This window comes from Corvus brachyrhynchos, unplaced genomic scaffold (genome assembly GCF_000691975.1).
Source record: "Corvus brachyrhynchos isolate BGI_N302 unplaced genomic scaffold, ASM69197v1 scaffold3, whole genome shotgun sequence".
Taxonomy (NCBI): domain Eukaryota; kingdom Metazoa; phylum Chordata; class Aves; order Passeriformes; family Corvidae; genus Corvus; species Corvus brachyrhynchos.
In genome coordinates, this window is record NW_008237619.1 from 801,623 (window position 1) to 808,421 (window position 6,799).

The window sequence follows — 6,799 nt, forward strand, 5'->3', positions numbered from 1 at the left end:
AAATTTCTCCACTGATTTTGGTCTTTCTGTTGGTGCAATGGGTGAAATAGCTGGAGTGGGCTGACTATAAGTGTGCAGCCCGGTCAGCCTGTAAGGTGCACAGAAGGGGGGATCTGGGGTTCCTCCCAAGGCCTCCAGGGCCTGGGATTCCCCAACAAGGCAAGCAGGGCTTTGGGGTCTCTTGCCAAATTGTTCAGGGAGCTGGGCTGCCCCACAAGACTTGCAAGGGAGCCTTGTTAGTTTGGAGTGTCTCGTAAGGCATGCAGGGAGCACATCCACAGCAGGTCTGCATGGTGAACAGCCTATGACCTGCCAATGCTGGGAGCATTGCAGAATGATTTGAGGATGTAACTGAGAGAAAAGATTGATAGGGAAATTGTTTAAGTATTTGAAATTATTAAGTGGGAAACTACTTAAAACGTGGTGCTATGTTGTGCATGATAAGATAGGGTTTTAATGTATGGTGATTAAAGAATCACAGCCTTGAAAGCGAGTCACTTTAGAATTTCTTTCTCAACTTTCAAATATGCAATTGATACACAGATGGACCATGTCTCCGGAGAGAATGAACTTCCACTGAATGAACTGTTCACTCTGGGTTGCTGCTATGTGCACTTGTTCATGTTTTTATTTTTAAAAATAATGTTATTTATATTAATTTTCATTTTCTTCCAGGAAATGAAGGGAGGGAAAGCCAACTCTGCCAAAGAGATACTTAGTCACTCATTGTGGCAAGATGGTTTCATAATCAAGCCCCTGGAGGGACAGAGGCAATAGCTAACTAAATGACAATCTTAGGGATAGCTCCAGGAATTTATGTTGTCACAAAAAGAATCACAAACTGCTTCCCAACTTGCCAGAAGTTCTCAGGTATCCGACTGAGCTCAGAGTCAGGATGGCAACCATGGACCTACCTCCCTTTTCACAGACTGCAAATGAATTCTGGAACATGCCAACTATGCTGGGTGCAAGCATTTTCCAGTGATAGTAGATAGCTATCAGGCTGGGCAGAAGCCTTTCCAGCAAGAAGGACTAACACAGGAGGAGTAGTAGAAGCCCTGCTAGAGGAAAGTGCACCTAGATACAGAGTTACACAGTCAACTGAATCAGCCAGTGGTGTCATTTGACAGCAAACATAATTGATTAGCTGCATAAGTCTTTGGGGATAGAGAGATCCTTTAGGAGGCACCCAGCTGGATGGAGATGAATGCTAGACCCAGTATTTTAACAAGCAGTGAATGATAAAGCAGTTGATCAGTAACTGACTTTTGAGACTGCTATGTGATTTTATATTGATAATCATTTCCACTCTTGTAAGGCAATCTTGTTGGCCTTAGTTCTGTTATGCTTGGTACTTGAATTAAAGTTGTATGGAAGGACAGGGGTTAAATGCACTAAAATTTATCTTTTTCCCTTTCAGTGTATTAGCAGCAGTGCTTAATTAAAACAAAATGAGGGCTCTTGAGGAATACATTCAGCGCAGGCAGCTCTGTGTGCAGCTGCAGTGTGAGCTGCAGGCCAAGCTCTGGGACAGGAACCTGGGGAAACAAAGGGCACAGGGTGACCAGACACTCAAGAGGCACAGCAGGAGCCCATGATCCCAGACTTTCACACTTAAGATGTGAGTGTAAAAAAGCTTGGAGTTTCCTTTGTTCAGGCTTCTGTCCACAGTCACTCTCCAGCTCTTTTGGAGCCCCTATATGCACTGGAAGAGGCTCTATGATCTCCCTGGAGCCTTTTTTTCTCCAGGCTGAATACCCCCGCCCCCGGCTCTCCCAGCCTGTCTCCAGAGCAGAGGTTCTCCAGCCCTCAGAGCATCTCTGTGGCCTTCTCTAGACTCACTCTTGCAGCTCCATGTCCTGATGTTGGACCCCAGAGATGGAGGCAGCACTGCCGGTGGTGTCTCACCACTGATGTGCAGAATCCCCCCTCCCTGCTGCCCATGCTGTGGGATCAGCCCAGCACATGAGAGGTTTCAGGGTGCCAGCGCACATGGCTGGGGTATGTCCAGGTTTTATACACTAGTACCCCCAGGTCCTTCTCTGTTTCCGCTTTATTCTTTGCCAGCCTTCCCTTCTCTCTGTTTCTAATCCAGACCTTTTCAGAAAAGAAATCTTTGCTACAAAATTGCATTTCTCCATAGAGAAAGAAGACGGACAAAAACCCTCCAAGGGAACATTTCTTGTGATTTACAGAGATACAAGAGACCAGCAGGTTTCCATCAGCAGATACCAGCTGGGTGACTTGAAATCTCTAATTGCTTGTGGAACTTTGGAGCAGAGATCCACAGAGGCTGCTACTAGGCTTGATGCTCTTCAACGTTTTCCTCAATCATCTGAAAATAAATCTAAAATTATTGCTGATACAATGCACGGACAACACAGAGACCACTGTGGTGAGTCACAGGGATCACTTGGGGGCCGTACAGCCAAAATACATGTTCGTAAAGCCAAAAAGATCTTGGAATCTGGGGAAATGCAGGAGGCTGTGGCCTGAAATGTGCACATGATTTCTTGGGAAGAAGGGCTCTGAATAGGCTTTGGGGGTCACCAAGAGCAGGCAGTAAGTGTTATCTTCTGAGGAAAAGGGGCTAGTGAAATCCTTCAAAAGAGGAAACCATTGCCATCAAGAGAAGCTCCTAAAGATTCAGTGGGGCTGTTTATTATCAGACAAAATAAAGCAATGCATATGTAAGTGTCAAGGGAGAAGAGCTTTGTGAGGTAAGGTGTGACTTGCTCATCTCTGGGGATATTAGACCAAGATGAGATGCCCTGCTAGACGAGAAGGATTGACTCTGAGCTCTGTTCAGAGCATAACTGGGAAGGGTGGAAAAGATTTGGCCACAGAGCCTGTCCAGAGAGGAATCATCTGACTATGCATTGCCATGAGGAGGGGATTGCAGGATCTTCCTATTTCTGTGAACCTGCTAACCTATTTTTATTTCTGTATGACTGGAAAGCTGAACCACAAGCACAGCTGCACACATATCACATTTCCTCCTTATGCAACTGTTCCAAAAACTAACACCTGTCACACAAACCAAAGACAGACACACCTCATACTACATATTGGGCAGGATGGAGGGCCTTTGTTGCTACTAGCCCAGAAAGGTGAACTGAGGAATTAAGCTGATATTAATTCAGCTTTGATGGTGAAACCAAGACCTGGGTTTCTTCACTCGGTGCTAAATGGTTGGTCTGGGACACCACTGTCACAGGCAGTCCCACCAGCTGAATGGTGATACCTGTTTGCATGGACTTGTGGACCACAACAACCCCAGGTGGGCATAAAGCCTTGCAGGATTGGGTCTTCTGGATGACTGGATGTATAAGAAATGACTGTTTGCAGTGGGAATCCCCTCTTGGGAGAAATTTCTTTTGCAGCTGTGGCCGTTACACTTCTAGGGGCTGTCACCGAGCAATGGAGGAGTATCGTTGCCTTGAAATCCCATCAAGGACAGTGGAAATCACTGAATTGCTGTGCTGGATAAAACTGGTCATCTCTCCAGTGTCCTAATACTAATGAGGCCAGCTCTTGAGGGATCAGAGGAGAAGCAGCAAAAACAGTGAAAGAATAACAGTGACAACACAGACTCACAGAAGATCTGAAGTTTACTTCACTCCATTGAGCCCTTCCTCATTTTGTGGTCTCTTAAGACCAAACTCAGTCTGTTCTTAAGAAAGTATATATGTCCCTTTTCCTGCGCTTCCAGCCAGGTTGTCCTACAGCGCAAATCTGTAGATGGCACAATTTGTAGAAAGCCAGAACATCAGGGTTCAAATTCGGTAATGGAGACACCAGCTTAACCATGGGCCAAGCCAGTAACAAGTGTCCCTGTGGAGAAATGATTGAATCTACAAGGCTGGACATTGATTGACAGCACAGAGGTGCTTGTAAGCATTTTTTCTCCAGTTACTTTGATCACATTGCATGCACATCTTAAATGATCTCACTGTAAGAGAAAGCTGTTGAGACTCCTTCTGCCATGGATAACTGTCTTGGGGTGACTTTATAATGTGTATCCCATGTCGCTGCCCTATGCCCAGAAATTAACTTTGTGCCTTTCTATGCCTCTAAACTGAGCCTGAGAGGGGGAAGGAAAAACTGAGCAAAACTTTTTCAAAGCAGTTTGCAGCTCGTTCAAGGTCACACAGAGACAGCAACTTTTATTCCCCAGCTGTGGCAGAGGAGCGAGGAAGCACCCGGCTTGCTGTTTTCCAGTCAGCTTTTAGCCAGTTGTTCAGTTTCTTTTTCTCCGGAGAGAGACTGAGAGTTGGACTTTGCTTTTCCTTCCCTGGAATTTTGGATTTTCTCCCTTTTCTACTGGACTGCTTCAACCTCCGAGCACATCAGGAGGACTTTCCACCGGGCAGAGAGGGCCTGGCCCTGGGCCAAGCCCCATCTCCAAGGAGACCAACGGGGGGACTCTAACACTTTTCCCAGGTTTTTCCTCCACAGTGAGAGGCTTTATTATTTAGCATTATTTTCCTTTTCCCATGTGTTTGGTAAATAAATAGTTTTATCTCCTTCACTTTCCTTCGAGGCAAATTTATTTCTTTTCCTGAACCTGGTGGGGGAGGGGTGGTTGTGCCTTCTCTCAGAGTATATATTTCTAAATTTGGCCAAACCGGAACAATAACATGAAGTGACTTCAACATCTGAAGCGTGCAAATGGGATCTTCAAGCACAGAAAAGCAGGGTTCCAGTGAAATTCAGAGGAGTATGGACAAAGATCTTCTTCCTTCACCCTTTTAATCCAAACTTTCTCTACTTATGCCAAGTATACGGCAATTCATATATAAACAAGCAGCGGGTTCGTTATTTTCCCCCACTGGAAATCTGGCCCCCAGTTTTTCTTTTAAGTAATGGGCACAAGAGATTTCAGACACTTGGAAATCCAGCAGTAAAGAACTGGATTTTTTTTTATGCTGGAGGTGAAAGTATTGCCCCTGCTGTGCATTATATCTCGCGTAATGCTTGATGTGTGATATTTTGGGGGAAAAACAGTCTAGAAGGAACATTGCAAAAATACCTTATCACGAGAAGAAATGACTATCCTAATTGAAGCAAGAGCACATATTTACAGGTCCATAAAAGTATACACAGGAAAGACAGTGACTTGTTGGAGCGAATCCAGAGGAGGCCACCAAGTTGATCAGAGAGGTGGAGCACCTCTGCTGTGAGGAAAGGCAGAGAGAGTTGGGATTGTTCAGCCTGGAGAAGGCTTAGGGATGACCTAATTGTGGCTTTCCACTACTTGAAGGGAGTCCACAGGAGAGATGGAGGGAACTGTTTACAAGGGCCTGGAGTGACGGGACAAGGAAGAATGGCTTCCCACTGCCAGAGGGCAGAGTTAGATTGGATTTTAAGAGGAAATTTTACCCTGTGAGGGTGGTGAGGCCCTGGCACAGGCTTCCCAGAGGAGCTGTGGCTGCCCCATCCCTGGAAGTGTTCAAGGCCAGGTTGGACAGGACTTGGAGCAACCTGGTCTTGATGCCTTTTCCTGGTCTTAAAATCAAGAGTCATACATGGTTAGAAGGGAAAAAGGGATTTTACCTTGGTATTTATTTTAAGGATCCTTAGGTGCACACATCCAGGTCATATGCATCGAAATGCACCCCACCGAGTATCCCCAAAAGATCGGGTATAACATTATAGGTTTTACTAATTAGCATATCTATCAAAGATTCCCCAATGAGAGACTCAAGTGAGCCCCCCTCCCCAAGGAACCTTCCCCGGATGGTTCCATCTTGGTTTACAGAATGTGTTCTGGAGAGGACCTTGGTGTCTGGGGCACACTGATCTCTAGCTAGGAAGCTTCTAAAATGTTTAGTCTCTTAGCTTGACAAACAAGTCCAAGAATGTAGGCAAAAAGCATTAGGAATACAGAAGTTGTAAAAAGGTATAACAGGGGTATAAAAGAAAAGGCAAAAAATCTTCATGGCATCAGTCTAGTGGAAGATGTCCCTGACCATGGCAAGGGGTGGAATTGGACAATCTTTAAGGTCCCTTCCAACCCATATCTGTTGGGGTCCCTTCCCCCTGCCATGGAGCCCTGGGAGAGGGGCCCTAGGGGGGAGACACGGGGTTTCCCTGCCCCTGCTCAGCTTCATTCCCCATTGGTTGGTTTGGGTTCCCTGATAACGCCAAGGACCCTCGGGTCCCGTGACTGGGGAGTTCCTGAGCTGAGCCCCAGCCATGCGGCTGGAGAAATAAACATCTCTGAAACATCTACCACGGGACTCCTGGTTTGAAATATGCTTGTTGCAGTAATCCCCGCTGCGACAAACTGGTGGAGGAATGCGAGCAAGATACCGATCCCTGAGGAAAATTCGTGAGTAAAATAACCACTCTAGACCTCTCTCTTCTCATCTTGGTTTGGATATTCTCTCTGGACTATGGAAGAATCGTGGGAAATGGGGCTCTCTGAGCCACAGAAAAAAATGGACCTAGAAGTTAAAGGAATCCTTGAACAACAAAACAAAAAAGTAATGGAACAGGGAGATCTAGAACTTTTTTTTAACTGGCTTTTCAAAAATTTCTCCTATATTTCTCGAGAGTTACTTTTTGATATTGAACCTCCTGGATCTTGTCAGGAGTGTTTTTGGGACGAGATCTTGTGGGAAATGAAAGATCAAACAACATGTATTGGTGATTGAACCCTTGCGTGGATCCATGGTAGTCAGTGAAGCTATTCAGGAGCATTTATATGGTCCTACTAAAGCAAAGGATGGCCATAGTCCCACGGCCGAGGCCGCGCGGCCGCCATCCCTGTGGCACACGCCGGCGGGGGGGCACG